The sequence below is a fragment of the Triturus cristatus genome, chromosome 11 (genome assembly GCF_964204655.1).
Source record: "Triturus cristatus chromosome 11, aTriCri1.1, whole genome shotgun sequence".
Taxonomy (NCBI): domain Eukaryota; kingdom Metazoa; phylum Chordata; class Amphibia; order Caudata; family Salamandridae; genus Triturus; species Triturus cristatus.
Genome location: NC_140594.1, coordinates 987232908 through 987259246, shown reverse-complemented (window position 1 = coordinate 987259246; position 26339 = coordinate 987232908). Strand labels below are relative to the sequence as shown.

The 26339-nt window shown below is 43.5% G+C and overlaps 1 protein-coding gene across 2 annotated transcripts in view; it reads right to left on the bottom strand.

The window, feature by feature from the left end:
* The window catches only part of AGTR1 (angiotensin II receptor type 1), a 170227-nt gene that overhangs the window by 126748 nt on the left and 17140 nt on the right, over positions 1-26339 (bottom strand). The window lies entirely within an intron of this gene.

Below are 26339 nucleotides of genomic sequence, written 5' to 3'. Positions count from 1 at the left end.
CTATAGATAATCAGTGTGTGTCTCGGACAGTCTATTGTCATTTATTCACATTAGATGGAGCTAACCAAGAGCGCTGGTATCAATGATTAATGAGTATAGAACGGTTTTAACAATTATATAATTAAGCAGGTAAAGTGGCTTTGGCACTTTGCACCAACAGCGATCAAAACACCTGTAGAAACGGGAATTCTTATGCTGCTCTGAGTTCCTGTCGCAATCCATTTTCTGACCATAGGAGTCATGCATTTCTTTTTTTTAACACAACACTTGATAGTGGGCCATGGGTTGCACTTTTGCATTCAGCTGCACCTGGCAACACTGCATTGATCAAACACCAGCCCGTACAACAGGATAAAACAGATATGCCACATTTTGGATAAAGGACTTATTGCTGTTTTAATCTGAACACAATACCTCCTGATATTCACAATATTTGCGTATTACTCAAGCACACCTAGCGGCTTTGTTGAATTTGAGAAGGCAAACGTTATCTCCTGTAACTCAAACATGCCTAATGGCATATTGAAATATGATAACATGCTGAAAGAAATCTACGCTTCTGCTGCATCTGTCGTGAGTAGCAGAGATGTTGTCCTTTGCTAATATTATATTATAAACTGGCCAGACTTTTTCTCCAGGTCCTGGGTCACCCAATGGTTACTCGACACTACGTCAGTGAGTAAATGATTTTTAGCAATAGTGTCCGAATTGAGGATAATTGTGCACAGTTCTTTCAAGTCCAATCCCCTCCCCAAGATGTAGTGTGGTCGATTAGAGGAGGCCAACTTCAGGAGGACAATATAGCTTGGAATTAAAATACAGTGTGAGAAAAGGTAATAAAGCCCACTCAACACAGGCCACTAGCCAGTAAAGGTTATGTGATGAAAAAACACCAGGGGGCAGATTTACAATAACTGGCGCATCCCTGCATATCAGCAGGAATATGCCAGTTATTGCGCGTCACGGCTCCGCCACCATGGATGCGCCGCATTTACAATGCGGCGCACCATGGGGCAAAAATGGACAGATGCGTGACGCATCTGTGCCGTAAAGGCAGCGCATTGCTGGAGTTGCGTCGCAACCGCGACGCAGCTCCAGCAAGGCTCTGGGGTGCCCTATTGTTACAATGCTGCGTCAATCCTTACGCCTGCGTCAAGCAAAAGTGACGCAACGGCGGCGTAAAAGAGGTGAAAGGGGCCTGGAAATCTGCCCCGTGGTCTTTGTTTCTAACAGCAAATTGTAGAGAAGCAACACGTTTAATAAATTGAATTGAATGTCCTAATACCTTCTTGGACAGAGACACAAGTCCAAACAGTGTTATAGCACTTACACAGTAAGTTGTTACGACAATAAATACTCTATGCAATGTCATTCTCTGGGGCAGAGATTGGAAGTTCTCTGCAATCTTTTCAAAGCCTTGGGATTCAGTTTACGCTATATATCGCTGTGTGTCGCTAGTGTGAAAGATGGTGGAGAAGTTACTGTGGACTGCTGAAACAGATGAAAGTAGTGGGTGCTGGGGACCAGAGGACCAGAGGCCACCCAGAAGACATTGCATACCAGTCACTTTTGTAAGGATGTCTTGCTGTTCATGTTGCACTCTGCTGTCTAAAAAATTGAGTGAACCACTGAAGCGAAATAGAGAGTGGAGGTAAAGTTGCTCTAGGGTGCTGATGTCTCTGTAAGCAGTGGAAGCAAGTGACCGCGGGCCTAAAGGCTTGGATCTTGTAGACTCTATGCACCTATCACCTATGGTACCCTCCCTCCATTTGAATACTCTGCCCTGTAACCAACAAAACTGAGCAAACCACTGACATTCCATATCAGCTGACAGCTATCGGCATGATCATGTTGTGCGCAAAATACAATATGTGTGAAAAGCACATCGTTTTTGGTCCAGTAGCCTGGAAGGCCTACAATCAGGACACAAGACTTGATATAAGTTATATTTTAATTAAGGAAGCTTAACTTGAAAATGTTGGGGCATGGTACCATGAGGCAAATGCGAGCCAGTAGTAAACCTGTGGCAAGAGTGAGATCAAACATTTACAGTAACGTCCATTCCCAATTGATATTGTCCTATCTTCAGTCAAAGAGTAAACATACAACCCCAATTGTTGGAAATTGGCCCTTTTTGCAGGGTTATACCCAAACGTTTTGCTTTTTCCTCCTATTTTTCCCTGACCTGTTTGTGTTGGTTTTAGGACTCTGGACACTTTACCACTGCTAATCAGTGCTAAAGTGCATATGCTCTCTGTGTAAATTGTGTTATGGATTGGTGTTTCCATGATTGGATATTTGATTTACCTGTTAACCCCTAGTAAAGTGCACAGCGTGTGCCAGTGCCAGTGAATCAAATGCTACCTGGGGGCCTGCAGCATTGGTTGTGCCACCCCCGTGAGTAGCCCTGAAACCGGTAACTCAGATCTGCCATTGCAGAGTCTGTGCACAGTTTGTAACTGCTGTGTCGACTAGGCCAGTGCACACACTGGCCGGTCCCTAACCTTACCTTTTTCTTACATGTCAGACATTCCTCAGGTAGGCCCAATGTACTCCTGTGGGCAGGGTGCAATGTATGTGAAAGGTAGGACATGTCCTGGTGTATGTGGCATGTCCTATTAGTAGAATTGCAGCCAATTTCGTTTTTCACTATTGCAAGGCTACCAGTTCCCCGTAGGATAGAATTGGACGTTTGTTTATAACAGCTTATAAACATAACTGGCCTAGGGAATTCTGTAAGAAAATAACATTTAGTATGCCTGAACTCAGAATCTAAAGATGCATCTTTTAGTGAAGGTGATTTTTACATTCTGCGTTTGAAAATACCACTTTTAGAAAGTGGGTATTTACTTGCTCAGTCATTCCGTTTGCCTCTGCTGGAATGTGGATTGCCTGTCTGGGTTTTTGATGACAGAAGGCTGGGGGGCCAGAGGGGCTCCAGATAGTCTAGGTAGGTCAGGAAAGGGCTGAATAGACCTGGGTTGCGGTGGGGGAAGGGGGAGGGGATTTCCTTGCACCTCAAAGGGCCTGGTCTTCCTCTGACAATGCCGTCTCCACCTCCTCCTGCCAGAAAATCCCACCAGAGAAGGCAGAACTGGTTTTGGCCGGGCAAAGGCCCTCTCTGCCTAAGAGATCAAAGGATTTTTGGACATAAACACTGGGGCCCAGACCCCTGAACTTTAGAACTCATCTGGAACAAGAAAACTTGCCAAGAAGAAGAGCCGGAGAAGCTGTGAAAAGGAACAACTGCTTTGCTGGGTTCTTTGCTGGGCTGACCTTCTGAGGCTGCTTCTGTCTTGGACAGTGAAAGGCCTGGACTGGACTTTCTGCAACCTAATTTGTGAGTCTCTCCAAAGGCTTAAGGTAGAGCTTGACTCCTGTTCATGAAGTCTCAGGAACAGCAAAGACTTCAAGTTCTTTGACCCTCAGCACTGGGGACTGTGTAGTTGGTGTGGCAACCTGAAGAAAACCAACTCGACGATGTCTATGACGCCACTGCCGACTCCGTGTCCGGATGGCACCACAGAGGGCACCGCCGCAACGCTGCTCCGCAACCCTGGTTTCGCCGACGATGCCTGTTGACGCTGCCACCGAGCCGCTGCTTGCACCGCGACCTGTGGGCACTGCAATCCCGCACCACCTTGCTTCACGCCGAAGCTTTGTCACTGCAGAGAGCACCGCCGCAATGCCACACTGCGACCCTGGTCTCAGCGACGACGCCTGTTGGTGCCGCCACCGAGCTGCTGCTCGCACCGCGACCTGTGGGCATCGCACGCTGCACCGTCTTGCTTCACGAAGGCTCCTTGGCCTTCCTGATGCCGCCACTTCCCGCCGAGACTGACACCGCTGTTTGCACCGTGCTTCGGGAGAACCACTCATAAGTTATACGATGCACTGCCCTCATTCCACACCGCAGCCTTGGCCCACGGACGCCGGTGCCATCGACTCCCGCTCATCAGCCAACGACAGTGTTTGCACCGTGACCTGCTAGCACCGTGACAAGCACCGCCTCCATCTCGCTCCGCGACCCTGGTCTCACCGACAACGCCATCTGATGCTGTCACCGAGCTGCTGCTCGCACCGCGACCTGGGGCACCGCACGCCGCACCGCTGCACTTTGCACCACAGCACCCGACGCAAGCCAGCACTCCTGATTCCATCAGAGAGGAGCTCGACCTGCAACGCGAGTGACTTTAAGGGTCTCAACCCCCTACATTTCTCACAGGTACTGTTTGCAGGTCTTCCCGACTATGTAGCTGGCTTGCGACCCCACGACCAGCCAGAACTGTTGAATTTGTTGTTCACGACGTCGTGATAGCCCCGAACGGAGCTATCGGCATCAAGGAACTATTTTTAAAGCATTATGATAAGTGTAGATTTTGAAGTATAGTATTGTGGATTTTTATCGTATTTGGTCTTGTCTTAATTATATAAAAGTGTTGGATATTTTTCTAAACTGGTGTGGTGTCCTTTTGTAGTGCGTACACTGTATAACTGTTGGTTATGTGCAAATGCTTTACACACGGCCTCTAAGATAAGCCTGGCTGCTCGTGCCAAGCTACCAAGGGGGTGAGCAAGGGTTATTTAGACGTGTAACTCCCTTATCTTGACTAGAGTGGTGGTTTTTGCCTGGCTTTGTCCCATGCCCCAGCCCACCCAAAATCCCATTTGTAACACCAATGCACAGCAGCAACCCAAAGACCCTATCATGCGCTTCTTTCAAAATCGCATGCTGTTACCAATTTTACCTACATCCATAATTCACTGTAATCAATATCATTTGATACTAGACATATCAACACCTTTAGATAATGCATCCAAGTTGAACTCCACAAAGGGTAGACTGTTGCAATAATTTGTGACTGATCAAACAATTGGCTCAACTAATTTAAGTTATGTTTTGCTACTATGGTATGGTCAACAAAAGAAGGTTCTTATTGGTATTCATCTAACAAGTGTATGCAATCAGGAGAGGAAGATTGAGATAAAAAAATGTATTGACTGAAAAAACTCTTAGTCTAAATATACCTTATAAAAGATCAACAGATGGGCTCATTTTTCCCTCTTATAGTCTGCATGATTTCAACTATTACTTCCATTGCCACAGCCTGGAGGTGGGAACCATCTAACATGAAAGCCCAGACAGGTTTAATTGAAGAAATGTCAAGTTTGATGGCCAACATTGACATCCTAACACTGCTGCTAAAATAAAAAAAATGTATTATCTCACTGTCCCAGAATGTTGAAGGAAACCTAATGACAATGGTAACTCAAGATTGGATAATTCATTCTGACAGGGTAACCAGTGATTTCGGGAAATAGTAAAGGTGGGGTATTCTCAGAAACTAAGGTTGAATATCTCGGGCAGTATCACAACTGAAAGTAAAATGTCAGCCACTGTGAATAAAAGGGAGAAAAGCTACCATACTTATAGTGGACTTAAGGGTTGCGTGTCACCATGAGCCACAATGTGTTAAAAACCAGGGGGTTCAAAGCCCAGGGACGTTCATTATCTTCTCAGGTATGTGACTTAAATGGGGGGTCTAAAACCAAGCAGAGAAAGGAATGTCTGGACCTGACTTCGGCAATGGAATAGTTAGCGTGTGAGGGTCTTCCATTCAAGCAAATCCTATCTCTGCTACCCTGCAACTAGCTGTAGCAACCACTTGAAAAAGTGATTAAAATAAAGGCGATTAAGGACATCCCTATATATCAAGGCAAGGAAATTTGCCTCTTTTGTTTTGTTCCAAACAGGCACATTTGGGCAGAGTGATAATGCAATGGAACTGTTGCATGTGAAGCAGTCTGATATTAGAACAAAAGCTACATGTAAATAAAAATTTATGGATTTATCTGCTTGTAAACGGCTTAAAAGAGAAATTTGCAACCTTTAAGCAAGTCCTGAGTGAAGGAGATGGATAGAAGTGGCCTCAAGTATAATAGAGGAAAATCTGAGGTGCTCCTCTTGTGCTCAAGCCATAGGATTTAAAATTCTCATACCCGTGAATTATGTGGGGCATCATTCACTAATAAAGCTAAAAACGTGGAGTCATTTAGGATGCAGCTACATGGTTCGTTCAGCGTTCTTCATCGTACAACAGTGGTTCTCAACCTTTTGACTTATAGGGGGCCCCCAATTAATTATTACTGGAACTTGGGCCCTCCCCAATCATTATTGGAATTCAGAGACCCCCCTCGGAGTCATGACTGCTAGCCGAGAGCCCCACCCTAAACATTGTCGATGATTTAAACTGCAAAGCAATACGCAAAAAATACAGACAAAAACATTTAAACAAATGCAAAATAATACACAAAAACTACAGACAAAAACATTTAAACGAATACACAAACGATGACACATTTTATTTAATTTGCAAACACATATAAATAAAAAACTAATAATAATACGAAGTTGGAGCTTCTCTAAATTCAATTAAGACCACTCATCATCCATGCTATGTTATGCTTGATGCACTTGCACTGCTCCCACTTATCAATCTCAGGATACTAATTTAATTTGTTCTCCAATTTCAAATTCCTTCACACTTCCAGTACATTTTAAAATTTTCAATTGCACATTAATCTTCTTTACTTATATAACACTTTATTAATCTGTTCGTAGTATTTAATTTTCTAAGTAGCCATTGACCCCCTGAGGAGAATTCATGGACCCCCAGGAGACCCAGGACCACAGGTTGGGAACCACTGTCCTACGACAATTAATACATTGGCCTTTATTCACAACAAATATCCTAAAAGCATGTCAGACTCGTTGATAAATTCAAAACTGGATTGTGGCAATGCTTTATTGAGTAAACTTCCAAACCCTGAGGTTGATATGCCGCAATAAGTAAAAAACCTGAGGGCAAGACTAATTCAAAATACAGGGAAATATTATTATTATATATCAACAGGCCTTAACCTAGTGCACTGGCAACCTGTGCAACAGTACATCATACTGAATGTGGCCTGCCTAGTTTTCAAAGGGATTAAGGGACTTGCAGAAACATATTTGTGGGACAGGAAACTCACAATTTTCCTTGTCACAATTTAAGACCAAGCAGCCTAGACCTTTTCTACAGTCCAAGAACTAAACTCCAGTGCAAGGAAGATCACAAATTCTCTGTGGTTGGCCCACAGCTCTGGAACTCAGGGCCATATATACAAGGAAGTGGCGGAGTGATGCGTTAGCCGTCATGGCTTAACGCCTCACTCTGCCACTTCTGTAACGCAAGGCTACACCATATTTACAATGATATGGTGCAGCCTTGCGTTTCCCCCTGCGATGGCGCTACACTTAGCAGTGTAGCGCCAATGCAGGCACTCTTGCACCATAGTGCAAGGGTGTCTGCATGCAGGGAAGGATTGTTTATGTGTAGGAAGGTGTCGCTTCCTGCACATAAACAATCCTAAAATGCCATTTTGTCACTTTTATGTGTGCTGCTTCATGCAGCACACATGACAGTCACAAAATGGCATTTTTTTTTACAGATTGTTTATGTACTGGAAAGGGTACCTTCCTGTACATAAACAATGGGTTGTATGACGATACATCGCAAAATAAAACAACGCGTGCTTTTACAACGTGGTTTTTAGTTCGCATGTACCGTCACAACGCATGTTTTCTCTACGGATGGCATTAATTCGCATTTCCTTGGAAATGCATACTATATGCCTTTACAACGCATCCAAGTTTCCCGCATGCCTTTAAATCGCAAAATATTAACACTAAAATAAAAATATTACACCACCATAGCGGACCTGCTTACACAACCCTAAAGCCTAAACCAATACCATACACTACAACCCCCTGACACTACCCTAAGCCCTAATGTCAAAAACACTATCATACACTACAACCCCTTTACACTACCCTAAGCCCTAATTCCCAAAATACTTGCATACACTACAACCCCCTGACACTACCCTAAGCCCTAAAGCCTAATACACTACATTAGACTACAACCCCCTGACACTACCCTAAGCCCTAAAGCCTAATACACTAGATTACACTACAACCCCCTGAGACTACCCTAAACCCTAAATCATAAAACACTAGCATACACTACAACCCCCTGACACTACACTAAGCCCTTAAGCATAAAATACTTGCATACAATCCAGTCCCCCTTACACTACCCTAAGCCCTAAATACTAAAACACTAGCATACACTACAACCCCCTTTTGACTACCCTAAACCCTAAAGCCTTCACTACTACCACCTGAGACTAACCTAATCCCCCTTACTTCTCTCCTTCCTCGTGGTCGTCTCTGCTCCGGTTTCCTGTGTTCCGGTCCCATTCCTGGTTCTCGCGTTGCTGTCTCCGCTCCGACGCCATTACATCACATGCGTTTTAAAAGCGCATGCGATGTAATGCCCTGCGTCGTAATGTGTTCGCATGGTTACGTCGCATGCGTTGTAACGCATGCGACGTAACGGCATGCCTAGTAACAGCCGCGTTGTAATGGCTGTTTCCCAAACAATGCATGGCATTTTGCTTCTTCCATGTGTGCTGCACAAGTCAGCACACATGGAAAAAACAAAAACAAGGAGAAATAATGCATTTCTCCACATTCCGCCAACTTAAGACCAGGTTTTACCTGGTTTTAATTATGGCGCTGCCTCCTATGTACGCTGCACTTGTACAGCGTCAAAATCAACGGGTGTTGCGGTGGAACACCCTCTGCCCAGCTCTTTCACGCTAACCATAGCGTGAAGGAGGGTCTTATTTACAAGGCAGTGTTAAGCCATGTTAAGTGGCTTAACGCTGCCTTGTAAATAAGGCTAAGGCCCTATCACCACCACGTCGATAAAAGGGACGTTGTGGTGGCGAAAAGGGGCTTGTGCATATGCCCCTCACAATCCCCAAATATCAAGTATAAAAGCACACTTCTAAGCTTCAAAAAGCGCTTAAAAAGTTCTCTTTCAGTAACTAATTAGATTTCAGCTTCTTAACAACATTGCTTCTACTTTTGAATCTCTGTTTTTGTGGCACTTTGTTATTTTTAATTATTTATGCTAGATTCTGTCATGTGTCGTCTGTGCCCCATAAATAAATCAATTAACGCTACTACTAGTGCCACTACTGCTACTAATAATAATAATAATACTAAAAATGGTATTAATAATATTCATGATTATAATAATATCAGTAATGACTATGCTGATAATAATAACAATAATAATAATAATAATATTAATACTAAAATGGTCATAATAATATTCATGATTATATTAATATTAGTGATGACTATGCGGATAATAATAATAATAGTAATAATAATAAGAATAATAATAATAAGAATAATAAAAATACTAATGGAAATAACAATAATAATAATAAGAATAATAGGAAAAATGGCCACTACAAACAAAGTGAACTTCGCTCCTAAAACTTCCAAATGGCGATCTATCCACAGCCCTTGAGTTAGGAGTAGAGCACACCCTGCTGTGATTTCTATGTACGTTCACAGACATATCACACCACATGTAGTGATGCCACCCGGACGGACGGAAGAGATCGGACCTGCCACATTATGCCACACCGTTTGTGAGGACTTTGTCCTTGTCGGTTGGGACTCAGTAGACTTGGTGGGCGCTGCCACTGCCTTTTCCGGGCATCAAAGAGACCAGTCCTTGAAGATGGAGGCTCTAACCCTCAAACTGGTCAGGCTGGGAAGTGATGGTGGGCACATGGTTTCCAAGACTTACCCGGATGGACTGCTGCTGAATAGGAAAGGTTATGACCTCTAATTGACCTCTAATTGGGATTTTGTGACACATTAAACTCCACTGCCTGTGTTTAAAAGATTCACATTTGGTCAGTGCCTGGAGAATGTTTGCTTGTGAAAACTGCAAACAGTGAAAACGAAACACTGCTCTACTGGTTAAAAAAAAAGTAAAATAAAACAATATAAATGAGTGGTGTTTTTATCCTACCAAAATACATTAATTAATTGATAGGGCTCCATAAATAAGTAATTCAGCGTTGCAGTCATGCTAACCTCCAGATTTAGTTAAATAAAATGACTCCCTGAGAAACAAAAGAAGCGGACGGTTCTGGTGCACGTCGATGCATATTTTATTTCGACACTATTTCCACGTTTCTTCACTTTTTAAAGCATCAATGAGCTCTGTGATGTGGCTCATCTTGGAATATCCTTTCTTACCTCTGGCTCTTTCTTTCTTCTCAGCTCCATTGAGGCATGTTCTACCATGAAGGGCTGTTCCAGGTACTTCATGGTGAAGGCTCTGGTAGCAGCCGGGAAAGAGAGTTCTATGGTGAAACATTGACTGCTGGCTGCATGGGATGGTAGGCTGAGTGCAGCCTGATGGAAACCCTCTACCTTTTCCATCTGGGTGGATCACAGCGCCAAGAGGCCCTGCAAGACCTGTAGGCTGGCGCCTGCCCCTGCCCTACAGCAGAAACACATTGAAGAGGATCACTTTCCTGGTCGAGTGCAACCATGCTTAGGGGTCACCTTTTTGTAAGCTGTAACAATATTCTTTTAATTTAATTGGTTTGTAGGACTTCCTCCTGCAAAAACCACAACGCAACCTGTTCCCCTGCTAATAAAACTGATTAACTGACTAACAGCTGCAAAATATTGCAGACTTATCTCAATAAACGTCATTTCCTCTGGTTTGCTACGCCACTAGCCACCGATGTGGATTGCTGGGTGTTCATGGATGCAGTTGCTTGTGGTTGGTTAACCACTTGGATGCAGCACAATGGGTGATTTTATGTTGAGAGCATGAAGCGTAGTGGGTATACATCTCAGCCATGCATTAGAGTGCAGCGGGTTAAAACCACTCTAATCCAGTTTAGAATTAGGTCAAATTGAAATGTGATGAGTAACTGTGCCTTGGGTTTAGTGTAATGGCTTGGTGTTGGCAAGATGCAGACCCACGCCTTCTGCTACTGCCACTGTGATGTGGTGCATTGTGGTGGATTACTGTCCCAGAGAGGGGGGTGCTACAGTATCACCTAGATGGATTAAGCTCCTTCACTGAGCACAAAGGTTATTAGGTCTCGCCTGACCCAGCGCTTGCGCAGGTCTGGCGAGACCTAAAGTAAGGGCTTCAAAAAATGCTACCGCTGGCCACAGCTTGCAGTGCATGTGCGCGGGAGCGCGCTTGAGCAGAGGTGCCATATGGCGTGATTACTGCTGCGCGTGCACCACTCGCGCACATGCACTGCAAGCTGTGGCCGGCGGTAGCATTTTTCCCCCGCCACGGCAGTCATTTCTCCCTTATTACTTCTATGTAGTAATGGCGGCACCTGTGCTTTAGCTCAAACATCTTAGGCTAAAGTTGGGTGCTGAGATTGCTTCAAAAGTAAAGAAACAGACAATTCTTTACTTTTGAAACAATCTCAGCACCCGACTTTAGCTTAAGATGTTTAAGCTAAAGCATGGGTGCCGCCATTACTACAGATTAGTAATAAACAGAAACAAGCATTGGCATAGCCAATAGGTCTCGCTTTTGGGACCTTATAAGTATTTAGTGATGCAACTGTTGCATGGCTAAACACTTATAAGGTCCCACAGGCGAGACCCATTGGCTATTCCAATGCTTGTTTTTTCTATAGATGCTCCAAAACCACACCAAGGCGATCGATTTGTGGATTGTTTGCCAGTTTTGCACTGACCCACCATGATGCTATCTGCGAAGGTCATTCAAACTAAAGGAGCTTAGATTTCTAATCTGATGTGCAACAACTAGTCTATAAAATGATGACTCCACTTGTATTTAGTTACTCGAAGAATAGTGCAATTTGTAATCCATGTTCGCCTGCTTCTTTAACCTCTTATTCTTTATTACAACAAACCGCACAGTTATATCTCTCAATAATGCACTCGCACAGAGAAATATAATAACTTTATTTCATTTTTAAATCAATATATATATATATTTACAATCCATTACAAATTCTACGCCATTGATACATTTTACATTCAGTACTGGTGTTATCAGGCATTCACATCAAGTGCAGGAACAACACTGACTGATTGTATAATGGTTCTTAAATAAGGACATTAATAAATGTCAACACTGATCTCATAGTTTTGGTTATTTCCTATGCTTTGCCTTCCTCGGTATATACAATCAGAATTAAAATGAATTCAGCCTGGGACTGACTATTTCTCTTTGTGGGAGGAGCCGAAAGATACACAGAGAGAGATAGCAGGGGTGAGAAAAGAAGACATGCGATGCACTCCCATCGAGGACAAGAAGTCAAATGGTGTTGCACAGATGCAAAAGAAAAGTTGTTCCCTGGCATCAAAGGCGTGGAAGGATACACTCAGCCAATCAAAAGCAGGTTGAAACCACAGAGAGATAAGTATGTTAATGGGGAGAAAAGTCATCATATTAAGGGCATGGAATTGAAATATGTAAGAAAACCATCCAACCATTAGCAAGGGCAGACCCAAAGCCCACTCTAATTGTATGTTGATGTTTCAGCTACAGTGGTGCTTGCAATGGACAGCAAAACCGTCCTCTAGCAAGATGGGATAATGGCAAATATTTGTCTTACAGTAAGTTATGGTTACAACGTTTTAAAAGCAGAGGTTTCGAAATCACGTACACAGATATAAAAATATGTATGCTGAAGGGGCGTGGCATTTATAGGGAACAGAGCACTAATGATCTAACATGCAATGTCATTCCAAGCTAGGAGGCAGGCTTTCAAATATTTAGCATGAGGTTTGTGTCACGTTTTTTGATGCAGACCCCATGCAAAATTGTTTGTGGTATTTACAAAGCAACACATATGGGTATTTGCATTGCTTTGTATTAAAAAAAAGTAACGCATTGCACTGTCATACTTTACTTTTCATCACATCGGCGTTCTATGTGTGCTGTGTGGACTTTCAAAGGAGCCGGCCGCCACACAGAACAGCTGATGGAAGAAGAAAGGCCGCCTGTTACTTTGGACGAAGGTGCAGGTTGCTCACGAAAAGTATGAACAGAAGAAATGCAAACTAAAAACAGAACCTTTCGGGTGATGAAAGAGAGCAAGCTCACACAGGTAGCGGATGCTGCCTAGTCCCGAAGAAACTATTTGGCTACTCTTGAAAGTGACATAATCTACCCCATCTTACAGTGTCCTACACAAAGCACCACAGCCCTGAGGAAGACCTTCTTTGAATTTTTCTGGTCCCCCCCCATGAAAGTCGAAACGCGTCGGCAAACCCCCCCCCCCTTTTTCACTTATTTCTTTTTTCCCCGCACGAGGTCAAGAGTTTTAACATGTCATAATTGATTAGAGACTACATAAAATGTATAAGTGAATCTATTAATTGAGGTTTATCTGTGCCCAATATGTATCAATGTGATCTCTGACCTTCCTTTTATTTAGAACCGTGTATTCTTTTCGGATCGAGGAAAAATGTTGTATGATTTTCCCGATTTATTTTGGCATATAAATTAATATTTAGGACCAAGAAGATGTAAATAGCTGCTTCAAAGTACAGAGCGGAAGTCATTTTGTATGTTTACTGCTTATGAGTTTATAATACTGTATCTAGACTGTAATAAGACTTGCGATGATGAAAGTTTTTAGATAAAACACAAAAAATCTAAAAAAGAGGTTATGGATATTTCCCCCTTTCTTACAAATATGGACTTTCCTGTGCATCCCCTGATGAATTTTGAAGCAAATCCATATCTGCAAAGACTTGTTGACATGGATTTGGGCCAACATGTTGAGTCTGCCTGAGGTGGATATAATGAAAAGAAGTATCTTTATCCCTCCTTATTTCCTCTTTCCATGTGTGCTGCATTCTGTAGTGAAAGTTACACTTTCTGTACAAAAACTATCCTAACCTTTATGTAGACTCCTTTGCACTATGGCGCAAGGGTGCCTATGTTGGAGCTATGAAGGCAAAATTACACCGGTGCATGGAGAGCGGAGAACTGTGCCAATCTTTTGAAGATATGGTGCAGTTCTTCTGTCTCCAGGTGACAGAATGCAGTGCATCAACTTTGTTTGCTGCTCTGCGTTATGCCACTTCTTTCTAAATCTGGCCCCAGATCAAGCTAACAATATTTATGTTTGTCCCTCCTTTCCAAAAGTGTAATTTTTAGCATGAGAAGCATCCACATTTAACAAATAGCAACTGACAAAACCGCAATCTTTTCCAACCTTTTGTACAGGTAAATTTCATAACTTGCACCTGGCAGGGCAAGTAGTATTTGCCTAGGAGAAAGCACAAGAGCAAATTGTGCGCTTCTGCTGAAACAATCATAAAATCTGCAGTGGGATTTGCTCCAATTTACTACACTGTCGGTGTATAGCATTGTTTGAATCCCCTGTATGTAGCCATTACTTGCACATGCTCTTATCATGGGCTTTGACAAATAATTTGCACTTTTGTTTAATAAAAAGAGTGTACAAATGTCCTATACTAACAACACAATTATGATGGGTACCATCTACTTCTCTGTACTGAGACTTTTCTGTCCCTGGTTCACCTCCCCTCTCCTCATCCTGTTTCTCAATCCCCAGTTCCACTCTCTACTCTCATGGCTAACATGTACATTGTGGTGGCTCACCTCACCTATGTCCTAGGCCACATTTATTTGTATCCCTCTGGTCCCCTTCTCATCTCTCCTGACCCTCCTCTCCTCCTCCTATGTAAACCTTCTATGCCAACATATTCAACGTCTTTTCTGCCCTACCTTAACTATCCATTTTCCTAATTTGCCTTCCCTCTCTCCAAACGCACCTCCAATATATAATTTCTCCTTACTCATCTCACCACTCTTGCCCATCTCACTGCTCTCTTGGCTTCCATTTCCCCCCCTGGCTCACCTCAGACTTTGCCTATCTCTTTTCAGTAATGCAAACCTCTAATCCCTTCTCACCACTCCACTCTTCTCTTTTCTAGGTCTCTTACCTTTCCCTCACTTCTCCACTACCGAAGTATTCCTTTAAAAGCCCAAATACTCTCTCTCAGCATTACTCTCCTCTGGACCACGTGTCCTCTCTTCTAGTGCACCATTTTACCCTGACCTACCTTATCTCTTCTCTTGCACACCTTTTGTTGCTTGGGACCAGCCTCTAATCTCACCTAGTCTAACTTTCTTCTCCATTGCCTCACTTCTTCTCATTACTAATCTTCCCTATTTTCTGCAGCCACTCTTTACACTCCTTTGGCCAAATTCTATATCTCCTTGGTCCTCATCTTCACTTCTGTGACCGATCTTTCCCTTCTCCTGGGCCACCACCCTCTCCTCTGTCTCATCTCACCTCTACATTGGCTCAATTCCTCTCTTCTTCCTGATTTCTCTTCTCCATAGACCATTAATCATCTTTGATGTCTTAACTCTACTCTTCCTTTGCAAAACAATTCCTATCCTCTAACCCTTTATTTCACTCCTCTGGTTCATCTGTTTTGTCCTGCGGTTCAGCTATCCTTTCACCTGACTCATTTCTCTTCTTCCTTGATCCACACATCTTCTTGCTTGAATTATATCTCTTCCCATCTAAACTTCTCCTCACCCCTAGTCCGCATCTCCCCTCTACTGGTTCACAGCTGTCATTCCCTAGCTCATATCAGCTCTCTCTTGGTTCACATCTCATTTTTCCTGGACCACATGTCCTTTGTTGTCCTCTCATCTCTTGTAACCCACATTTCCTCTTCCCTTACCCAACTGGATCTTAGTTGGTCCTTCTCTCCTTTCCCTTAGCAAAAATGTTAACGTTTCCTAGAGAGCCATGAATTGCTATTATCATGTCTAGAGATTTTTTGGTTTTTCTGCTTTGCAGCAAGTAATGATGCTCAACTCTTCATTTCTCTGCTGTTTCTGATTTGAGAGAGGTCCAGCACTGCACCTCAATCCAACCAGCCCAGGCGCATATAATTGAAAATTCATTCAGGAAGAATGACCTAGGCAGGCTATTGGTATAGCTTTCAGATATTATAAAGAGTCTACTGTAGCTTGTCTGGGACAGCTCAGCATCTCCCTCCATTTTTTCTAGAAGTTCTACCAGCAGTGAAAGTGTACCGGAGAATGATCTTGATTTCTGAATACTTGTCCTAAATTAAGGCCATGAGCTCTACAGATTGTAGTGTACGCAGACAGCACGATCCTTTAAGACCATACTCTGAAGGGTATACAAAAGTGTTAGGGTGATTTGCATATATATATATATGCTTGTAATAATTCCCTGAAGGTCAATGTGTTAAAAAGCTGGTGGTGGTCTTCAAAGGTACAATCGGGGAGTGTCTCCGCTGGAGCCTAGGTCTGGAAATAATGGAATGTGTGAAATCATATTCCTACCTAGAAAAGTACCATGACCTAACTAAGTCCACCATCTGACCCAGCAAGAGGACAAGGGATTGAACCATAAAGGGGCCTCTACACGCTCTATAAAGCACTCGGGCATAGACACTTTAAACATTCAATTACTATTTATAAATCAAATATTCCACCTACGCTAATTATGCAAACACAAACCTTATATGTTATTGACCTACCTTTGATAAACAGTGGGAAAAGACTACACAACTACATGAACCATGCTGATTGCATTCTTCTGCTCCTATCCAAGGACTTAGGCTGGAACTTGGACTGGAGAGGTATTTTGCCATGTCTTTGGCGCGGTTATCAGGTGAAGATACTGAGTGGTCTACTCCACTGAAGGCTCTCTCCAGGAACTTTTAAAAGAGATTTTTTTTTTTAGCAAGGCAACACACAGTCTCTTCATAAAAAATGCCTTATGCTTTGAAAAACTGTGGCTTATATCAAAAGTGCTGTTAGTTAAAAAAGGCCTTAAAACCCTTGGTACCAGCAGGGAGTTTCAAATCGCACAGGGAATACTATCAAAAACTAGAAATGCATGAAAAGATAATGGAGTCTACCTCGATTAATCGAATACAACCTTATCTAGATTTCTCACTAGAGCACAGGGTGCGATGAGCAATTCTCCTGATAGATCTAAGGGCCTGATTTAAATTTAGGTGGGTGGCTGCCATTTCACCATAGGGATATAATAAATTACTCCATCTTCATGGTGGAGAGGCTGCCTCCTCATTTTATAAATGACCGGCAAGCAGGTGGCCATTTATAAAGGTATGGGCAGGAAGAGCCTTTTGGGAAGGATGCAGCCCTGTAGAAAACAATGTTTTTTTTTCTTTTCAAAAAGAAAATCCCGAAACTGGATTTTCTTTTTGAAAAGTACAAAAGTAATACCTCCCTTGCTGTGGGAGGCTTCTCCCATGGCAGGTGGAACATTAGAATGGTTTACTGTTTTCTACTGCCAAGGTTTACCTGCTGAAAGAAACAGTAAACATGCATTAGCAAAGCCAATCGGTCTCAACTCTGCGAAAGCTATTGGCTTTGGCAATGTGTTTTAGCCATGTTGTACACCAGTGTGGCTGCTGTTCAGCATGGCTAAACGTTAGTGGCATGGAGTGGGGTGGGGTGGGATGGGATGGGGTGGGGTAGTGGTGTAGTGAGGTAGATTAGGGTACAGTTGAATGGAGTAGATTGAGGTTGAGTGAGTGGTGTAGATTGGCATAAAGTGGAGTGGGGTAGAGTGGAGTAGAATGGAGTGGGGTGGAGTGAGATGGATTGGAGTTGAGTACATTGGCATGGCAGATTGGAGTGGGCTATATTGAATTGGGGTCAATTGGGGTGGTGTAGAGTGGAGTGGAGTATATTGGGGTAATTTAGAGTACAGTAGGCTGTAGTGGTGTAGAATGGAGTGGGGTAGATTACATTGGGGTTGAGTGGAGTAGATTGGGGTAGAGTGGAGTAGATTGGAGTGGAGTAGGGTAGATTGGAGAGGGATAGATTGGAGTGTAGTGGAGTGGGTTAGATTGGAGTGGAGTGGTGTAGATTAATGAGGAGTGGGGTACAGTGGAATGGGATAGATTGGAGTGGCATTGATTGGTTTGATTATGGCAGGGTAGATTGGAGTAGAGTGATACAGATAGGACTGGGGTAGTTTGAAGTCAGGTAGATTGGGGTATATTGAAGTAGAGTGGCTTGGAGTGTTGTTGGATAGAGTGATGCGGGGTACATTGGGGTGGAGTGGGGTATATATCGGGGAGTGGGGCAGATTAGCATAGTGTTAGGTAGATTGGGATGGGATGGGGTAGCTTGGGGTGGGGTAGAGTGGGGGTAGATTGAGGTAGAGTGAGGTAGATTGAGGTAGAGTGAGGTAGATTGAGGTAGATTGGGTTAGAGTGGGGTAGAGTGGAGTGGAGTAGATTAGAGTGGTGCAGATTGGAACGGGATAGACTGCAGTGTGGTAGAACAAATTGTAGTAGATTGGGTTGGAGTGGAAATTATTGGGGTAGAGTGAAGTAGATTGGAGTGGAGTGTGGTAGATTGGAGTTGGGTGATTGGAGTGGAGTGGGGTGGATTGGAGAAGAAAAGACTGCAGTGGATTGGGGTAGATTGGAGTGGAATGGGTAGATTAGACTGCGGTAGATTGGAGTGGAGAGGGGTAGATTGGAGTGGAGTTGGATAGATTAGGGGGAGTGCAGAATAGTGGAATGGGATAGATTGGAGTTAGATAGATTGGGTAGATTAGGGTAGATTGGTGTCAAGTGGCGTAGATTGAAGTGGAGTGGATAGATTGGAGTGAGATAGATAGGAGTGGGGTAGTTTGGAGTGGGGCAGATTAGAGAAGAGTAGGTTGGAGTATAATTGGATAGAGTGGTGTGGGGTAGATTGGGGTGGTGGAGTAGATATGGGTAGCTGGGAACAGGGTAGATTGGAGTGGGGTACATTGTGGAGGGGTAGAATGGAGTAGGATAGATTCAGGTGGAGTGGGAGGGGGTAGATTGAAGAGGAGTGGAGTGGGTAGATTGAAGTGGGGGAGATTGGGGAGATTGGAGTGGGGTGGGGTAGAGTGAAATTGGATACATTAGAGTGGAGTCGAGATTGGAGTGGAGAGAGAGATAGATTGGGGAAGAGTGGAGTAGGGTGGATGTGATTGGAGTAGGTTAGATTGGAGTGAAGTGGAGTGTTGTAGATTTGGGTAGAGTGGTGTGGAGTGTGGGAGAGTGGAGTAGGGTAGATTGGGGTGTGGGGTTGTTTGGAGTGGCGTGGGGTAGATTGGGATGGGTAGCTTGGAGAGAGGTATAGTGGAGCAGATTGGGGTTAAGTGTGGTAGATTCAGGTGGAATGGAGTAGATTGGAGTGGACTAGATTGGGGTAGATTGGAGTGGGGGAGTAGGGCAGATTTAATAAGAGCATATTGGAGTCAAGTGGCATAGAATGGAGTGGAGTAGGGTACATTGGAGTGGTGAGTGGGTATAGTGGAGTGGGGTAGATTGGAATGGGGTAGATCAATGTAGAGTGGAGTGGTATATATTTGGGTAGGTTGGAGTGGAGTGGGGTAGATTAGGGAATAGTGCAGTGGATTGGGGTAAATTCGAGTGGGGTAGGTTGGAGTGGAATGAGGTAGACTGGAGCGGAGTGGGGTAAAATGGGGTAGACTGGAGTGCAATATATTCAAGTAGATTGGAGTGGAGTTGGGTAGATTGGGGAAGAGTGGAGTGGGGCATAATGGAGTGGAGAGGGATACAGTGGAGTGGGGTAGATAAGGGTGGAGTGGGGTAGAGTGGGGTGGGGTAGATTAGTGTGGGATAGATTGGGTGGATTACTGTAGGGTATATTGGAGTGAAGTGGAATAGACTGGAGTTTAGTGGTGTAAATTGAACTGAGATAAATAGGAGTGGGGTAGATTGTGGTAGATTGAAGTGGAGTAGGTTGAAGTGGAGTTGGATAGAGTGGTGTGGGATGGATTGAGATGAGTTGGGGTGGGATATATTGCAGTGAGGTAGGATTGAGAGTAATATATTGGGTTAGGGTGGGGTAGATTGAAGTGCAGTAGACTGGAGTGGAGTAGATTGGGATAGACAGAAGTTTGGTTGATTGGAGAGGGGTGGATTAGATGCAGTAGACTGGAGTAGGGTAGTTGGGGGTGGAGTTGGATAGGGCCTATTGGAGTGGGTTGAGTGGGAGGGATTGGTAAAGAGTGGGTTAGATTGGACAGGAGTGGCGTAGATTTGAGTGGCATGTGGTAGATTAGAGTGAAGTGGAGTGGGGTAGATAGGGGGAATGAGGCTGATTGGCGTGGGGTGGGGTAGATTGGGAAGGGGTTGATTGGAGTGAGGTGGAGTGGGATAGAATGAGGTAGATTGGGCTCGAGTGTGGTAGATTGGAGTGGAGTAGATTGAAGTGAACTAGATTTGAGTGGGGGAGTAGAGTAGATTGAATTGGGGTATAATGGAGTGGAGTAGATAGGGGCAAAGTAGGGTAGATTGGAATTGAGTGGGGGTAGTGTAGAGTCGGGTAGACTGGACTGGGGTAGATTGGGGTAGATTGGAGTGGGATATATTGGGGTAGATTGGAGTGGAGTGGCATGGTATAGATTGGAGAAGAGTGGAGTGCAATGGATTGGGGTAAATTGAAGTGGAGTGGGGTAGAATGGGGTGGAGTGGGGTAGATTGTAGTCGATTGGAGTGGGATATATTAGGGTAGATTGGAGTGGAGTGGGGTAGATTGGAGAAGAGTGGAGTGCAGTGGATTGAGGTAGACTTGAATGGAGTGGGGTAGACTGGAGTGGAGTGAGGTAGATTGGAGTGGAGAGTCATATATTGGAGTGGATTGGGGTTGATTGGTGGAGTGGGGTGGAGTGGAGTGGGGTAGACTGGAGTGAGTTTGTGTAGATTAGAGTAAAGTGGGGTAAGGTGGAGTGAGTTAGATAGGAGTGTGACAGATTGTGGTGATTTGAGTGGTGTGGGGTAGATTGGGATGGGGTGGAGTAGATTACAGTGAGGTAGATTGTAGTGGAGTAGATGGGAGATGAGTAATTTGGAGGGGAAGGATTAGATGCAGTAGATTGAGGTATGATAGTTTGGGTTGGCACAGGATAGGTTATATTGGAGTGGAGTGGAGTGGGGTGGATTGGGTGGAGTGGGTTATTGAGACTGGGGTAGAGTAGATTTGAGTGGCATGTGGTAGATTGGAGTGCAATGTAGTGAGGTAGATTGGGTAGAGTAGAATGGAGTGTAGTATATTGGGGAAATGTGGAGTGGGGTGGATTGGGTGGACTGGAGTGGGTAGATTGGAGTGGGTACATTGGAGTATGGTAGTTGGGGTAGAGTGGAGTGGGTAAATTCGGTGGGAGTGGAGTTGGATAGATTCGAGTTGAGCTGAGATTGCAGTGGAGTGAGATTAATTGGGGAAGAGTGAAGTGTGGTAGATTGGAGAGGAGTAGAGTGGGGTAGATTAGGGTGGAATGGAATGGGGTCGATTGGGTGGATTTGAGTAAGGTAGTTTGGAATGAAGTGTGGTAGATAGGAGTGGGATAGATCGAAGAGGAATGATTGTAGTGGGGTAGTTTTGAGTGGAGTAAATTGGAGTGGAGTGTGGTGAGGTGGGGTAGAGTGAGATAGATTGCAGTGTAGTGAAATAGATTGGAGTGGAGTAGATAGGGGTAGCTTGTGATGGGCTAGATTGGGGTGGGGGACATTGGGGATGAGTAGATTGGGGAGTGGTAGATTGGGGTAGATTAGAGTGGAGTGGGGTAGATTGGAGTAGAGTAGGTTTAAGTAGAGCTGTATAGAGTAGTGTGGGGTAGATTGGGATGCGGTGGGTAGAGTGCAGTGGAATGGATTAGAGTGGGATAGATTGGGTTAGGGTGGGGTAGACTAGAGTGGAGTAGACTGGAATGGTGTAGATCTGGAGTGGGGTTGATTGGAGAGGGTAATATTGGATGCAGTAGATTGAGGTAGATTGAGGTAGGGTAGTTTGGGTTGGCACAGGATAGGGTAGATTGGAGTGAGGTCATGTGGGGTGGAGTGGGTTATTGGACTGGAGTGGGATAGATTTGAGTGGCACATGGTAGATTGGAGTGAAGTGGAGTGGGGTAGATTGGGTAGAGTAGAATGGAGAGTAGTATATTAGGGAAAACTGGAGTGGGGTGGATTGGGTAGACTGGAGTGGGTAGATTGGAGTGGGTACTGGAGTGTGGTAGACTGGCGTAGAGTGGAGTGGGGTAGGTTGGGATGGAGTGGAGTTGGATAGATTTGTGCTTTATTGTGCAGTCATTACACATGGTAAAATCACATGAGGCTTTGACTCTAGCAGCGGGAAAGCTTCATTCTCCATTTTGTTCTGACAGCGGGGCACATACAATGTCACCTGGTTTAAATAACTTTCTATTTCCCTCCATTACTCTCTCCATCCCCTAATCCTCCACTCTATACAGTGGAATTCTGTGTGGTATTACTGACCAAAAAATAGTTTCATTGGAAATTTCTTTCAATTGCATGGTACTGGGTTGGATTTACTCAGCTGTAGCAATAAATGGGTATGTGAATTTACTGTTTGGTATTCCCCTCCCAGTATTGTACAACTAGTAATGAAGGTGTTAGAGTGATAATGGGGTTGTGTGTTCTCTTAGCAAAGGATTAACTGAACTATTTGCCTCCTTTTCACTGATGGTGTTCAGGATTTTAACAACAGGGCCTTTCTGCCAGGCTAAAAGAGCACAAAAAAGGATGTTCTTATGAGCGTTAGTTTTAAAATATAATATCTATGCATCAAATGAGATTTTAATTTGAGGCCGGCTCCTCTAAACAAAAATCTGTGTGTTAAAGGCAGGGGATGTATCAGACAGAAACAGTGTCAGTGTTAAACGTCTTTTATTTAACCTCCTTGATTTAAGAATGGTATGTTTAGTCCCTGACATCCGAGGTCTTCTGTTTCTCCCATGTTAGGTTGGTTGTAAACTGGGACCACTGTTTCCGAAGTATGCCCCTCAAAAGAAGAAGAAAGACTCAGGTCAGATTCCTTTCTAAGTACATAAAGGTTTAAGGTATGGGTTTTGGGGGTTCTACATCTATGACTTCATGCTACAGAAAGAGTGCTTCCATCACCATGTGAATACCCCTTCTCTTTCTCTGTAAAGAAGAGGTACCAGGAGCAAAAAAGGTCCAGTACACACGTTCCTTGCTTAAGTCAAATTTTAAACATAGTGTGCAGTTCCTCATGAAGAAAATGTAGAGTCAAAGGTTCCAGGAAAAGGAATATGCTCCAATAGGAGCACGAGCCTTCACACACCCAAATGGGTGTCATGCTTGATTAGTGCGCTAGCTCCTCGTCGGACCGGCGCTGCAATGTCCGACGAGCACCCACAAGGCAGCTCTTTGCTAGAGACTTTTTGATTAGCCATCTCGTGAAGTAAGGGTGTGTTGGCTTGTCAAGTGTAGTGTAGAATGGTGAATCAAAGTGACACTATATCCTAAAAATAGAAACTATTACAAAGCTAATAACAATTCTCCCACAAGAGAGGCAAAAGTTACAGTCTAAAAGTTAAGTCTTTATTTCCCCAAATCTTAATCCCTAAAATAATAGTGACAAAAGCATGCATGAGTGGTTGCTTCATGACCCATTTTTGTTTATGCTCAGTCATTTGATAAACAAATGAACTGCATTGTGCAAATTATTTTGGAATATTAATGAGCAAACGCTGCATTAACCCTTCTCCTTGCAGGCTTATTGAAGATCAGGGGAGAGGGCTGAACCCCGCATGACAGAAATATTAACTTGAGTATCTATCTGCAAAGCCAAATAACTGTTTAGTGGAGGTGGAAGGAAAAGAAGCATAGCTCAGAAGGTAGAAAAATCCTGTCACCGCCCCCAACATAGGATACACTTTTTTTTCCAGTTTTGTATAGTGGGAACTCGGCCCAAGGGTATCTGAGAACTTTACATGAACACCAGTTGGATTAGAGATGGACATGTTAATTTTTAAGGCATGGAGAGATTAAGCAATTTTTAAATGAACATAAATGTAGAATTCAGAATCCTTGTTAATGATACTTTCCACTTGTACTAAGAGCAGGAGACACCCATTTGCACCAGTTATGCTGATTGTTTTTGAGAGGAGATAGCAAAAGCAGTGCTTGGGCCAAACCAACACTTTGCACGGGGACAATACATGGAGCCAAGTGATTTCACGCCATTTCTATTGGGTTTCCCTAATATGAAATGGAGAACTCATCACCAACGATTGATACTCCTAAACTTCCCGGAAAATGAATTTGCTTCATTTTTTTTATTAGAGAAGCAGCAAAAATGATGCAAAATCAGATTCTCTTAAAAGATATTCAAGATCCAGGATAACTGTGTTAAAATTTCTATAACAAAATTAAAAAATGTCAGCAGCATTTAACGTGTTGCATTATTTAGCGATGATTCCATAATTCATTTCCTCCATTTTTGCACTGATGTAAACATCAAGCTGTATCATGAATTGGAACCAAGCATTTTTCCTCCGTTAAGAATTCCACAATTCAGCAGCCCAATCTTTTTTGTAATATGGCCTCTAAATATCTATCACTCTTTGAGATGGGGCAAAGTTACTTGTGTGCATAGTCTGCACAGCTCAGAAAATGTATGTAAAAGTGTGGGACAACATACCACAAATCCGGCATAGATAGTCTCCTCTGTGAAAGCTCATCTTTTTGTTTATTGTCATACTGGATCTTTTTATTTAACTTGGTACAAACCATGCCAGAGTCTCATCGACATCCTTTGTGTTTTAGGGCTAGCTACCACCTTCTATAGATGCTTGCCAGAGCTATGAAATTACTTTTCTAAAATGGGGGTTTAAAGGGGCATTTATCTCCTACCGCGTGCTATTGGTTGGTAGGGGTATCATGTCTCATTGAGTGCTTCCTTTGGAATGGAAGCGGCAACGGCAAGGACTTTTACATCTCGAAACTACAATGAATTATGTCATCTTTTCATCACATTCAATCCATTATATTATCAAAGGGAATTACCAAACACATTATTACATTAACAGATTTGCTCTGTACAACCTCCCAATGCAACCACACTGGTACTCCATATGACCACACTGCCAGTCCATCATCACCATATTACCCACTCAAGAGTACTGTACTAATATCCGTCTAGCCTCAAACCACCCAGTATACCACACAACCACTTCTACAACCACACTACCATTTTCCATCACTACAAAAAAGACTTGCTGCCGCACATTACCACCCAACATCTTAAAATGACCACATACCACTATTGTACGGCCCTCACCATGCTTACACTACCTCCTGAAAGTTCCTTTTTACCAGCCACGTCCAACACACTCTTATACCCAAACAAATAAACTACAACCACAATGGAACACAGCCTCCCCAGTTCCATTCTACCCTCACTGTACTGCACTATCATCTTATACCACTGAACTATCACTTCATACAACCACACTAGTAATTGGGATGTGAGTATCATCGCCACTATCATTTAACATCCCGACAAAATTATACTGCCTGTAACCATGCCCTCATAGCAACATACAAACAACACATAGCAGTATACTACCTTCTCCTCCACTCCAATACTATCTCCATCATAAAACCACCTCAAAGCATTATATTATAAATTCACTCATCACCACCACACTTCCATACCCCATCACCGCACTGTCACACCACCTCTGTACTGACATCTATCAGATCCCCAGTACCATGCAACATCACTACACAGACAAACCCCGCCATTGTTCTATCACTACCCACAAGAACACTCCCACCGTCAACAGGGCAGTTTCTCCTACTAGCACCACAATATCAACTCTCATCACCCACCACTACTGCACTTCCAACCTTTAACACGGCTTCACCAAGTAATAGCATCAAATTTGTCCTACCACTGCACCAACACCACACATTGAACTCCAACCCCGCTCTGCAGGTGGGTTGCAGATGATATACAGCAATGATAAAAGACAACACCATGTTGTGATACCACAACTTCATAATAATACAACAGAACAACACATATCCCAATGGGACAACACAACACTCACAACACTCACAACAATGCAGCCATACAAATAGTGCAACACAACAACGCACAAAACAGACAAAATAACAACGCATTTGTGGCACTTGGTGAAGAAAACAGCGGGTGAGTGCCAGAGCGTTATCGTGCTATGTGATTAAAAGTGAAGACGGTGATGAATTAGTAAACGGCGAGTATGTTCCGAAAGGTTATCGCGCTGTGTGATAGAAAGTGAAAAGATGCTATATTGGTGACCGTCGGTTAACAATGTGAAGGGGTTAAAAACGGGTATGGGGTTAGTGTCATGCTGTGGTCCTGCATGACTTTGTTACATACCATGATAGATTAGTCCATTAGGTGCTCCGCATTTGTGGGTGTTCGTTGCCGGTATGTACAGTGAATAGTTTTTCATGATACTTACATTTTAACATAGGACCTATCCCTGACGAAGGGTAGCCATACCCATAATGCATCGGATAAGAGAGTCCATGT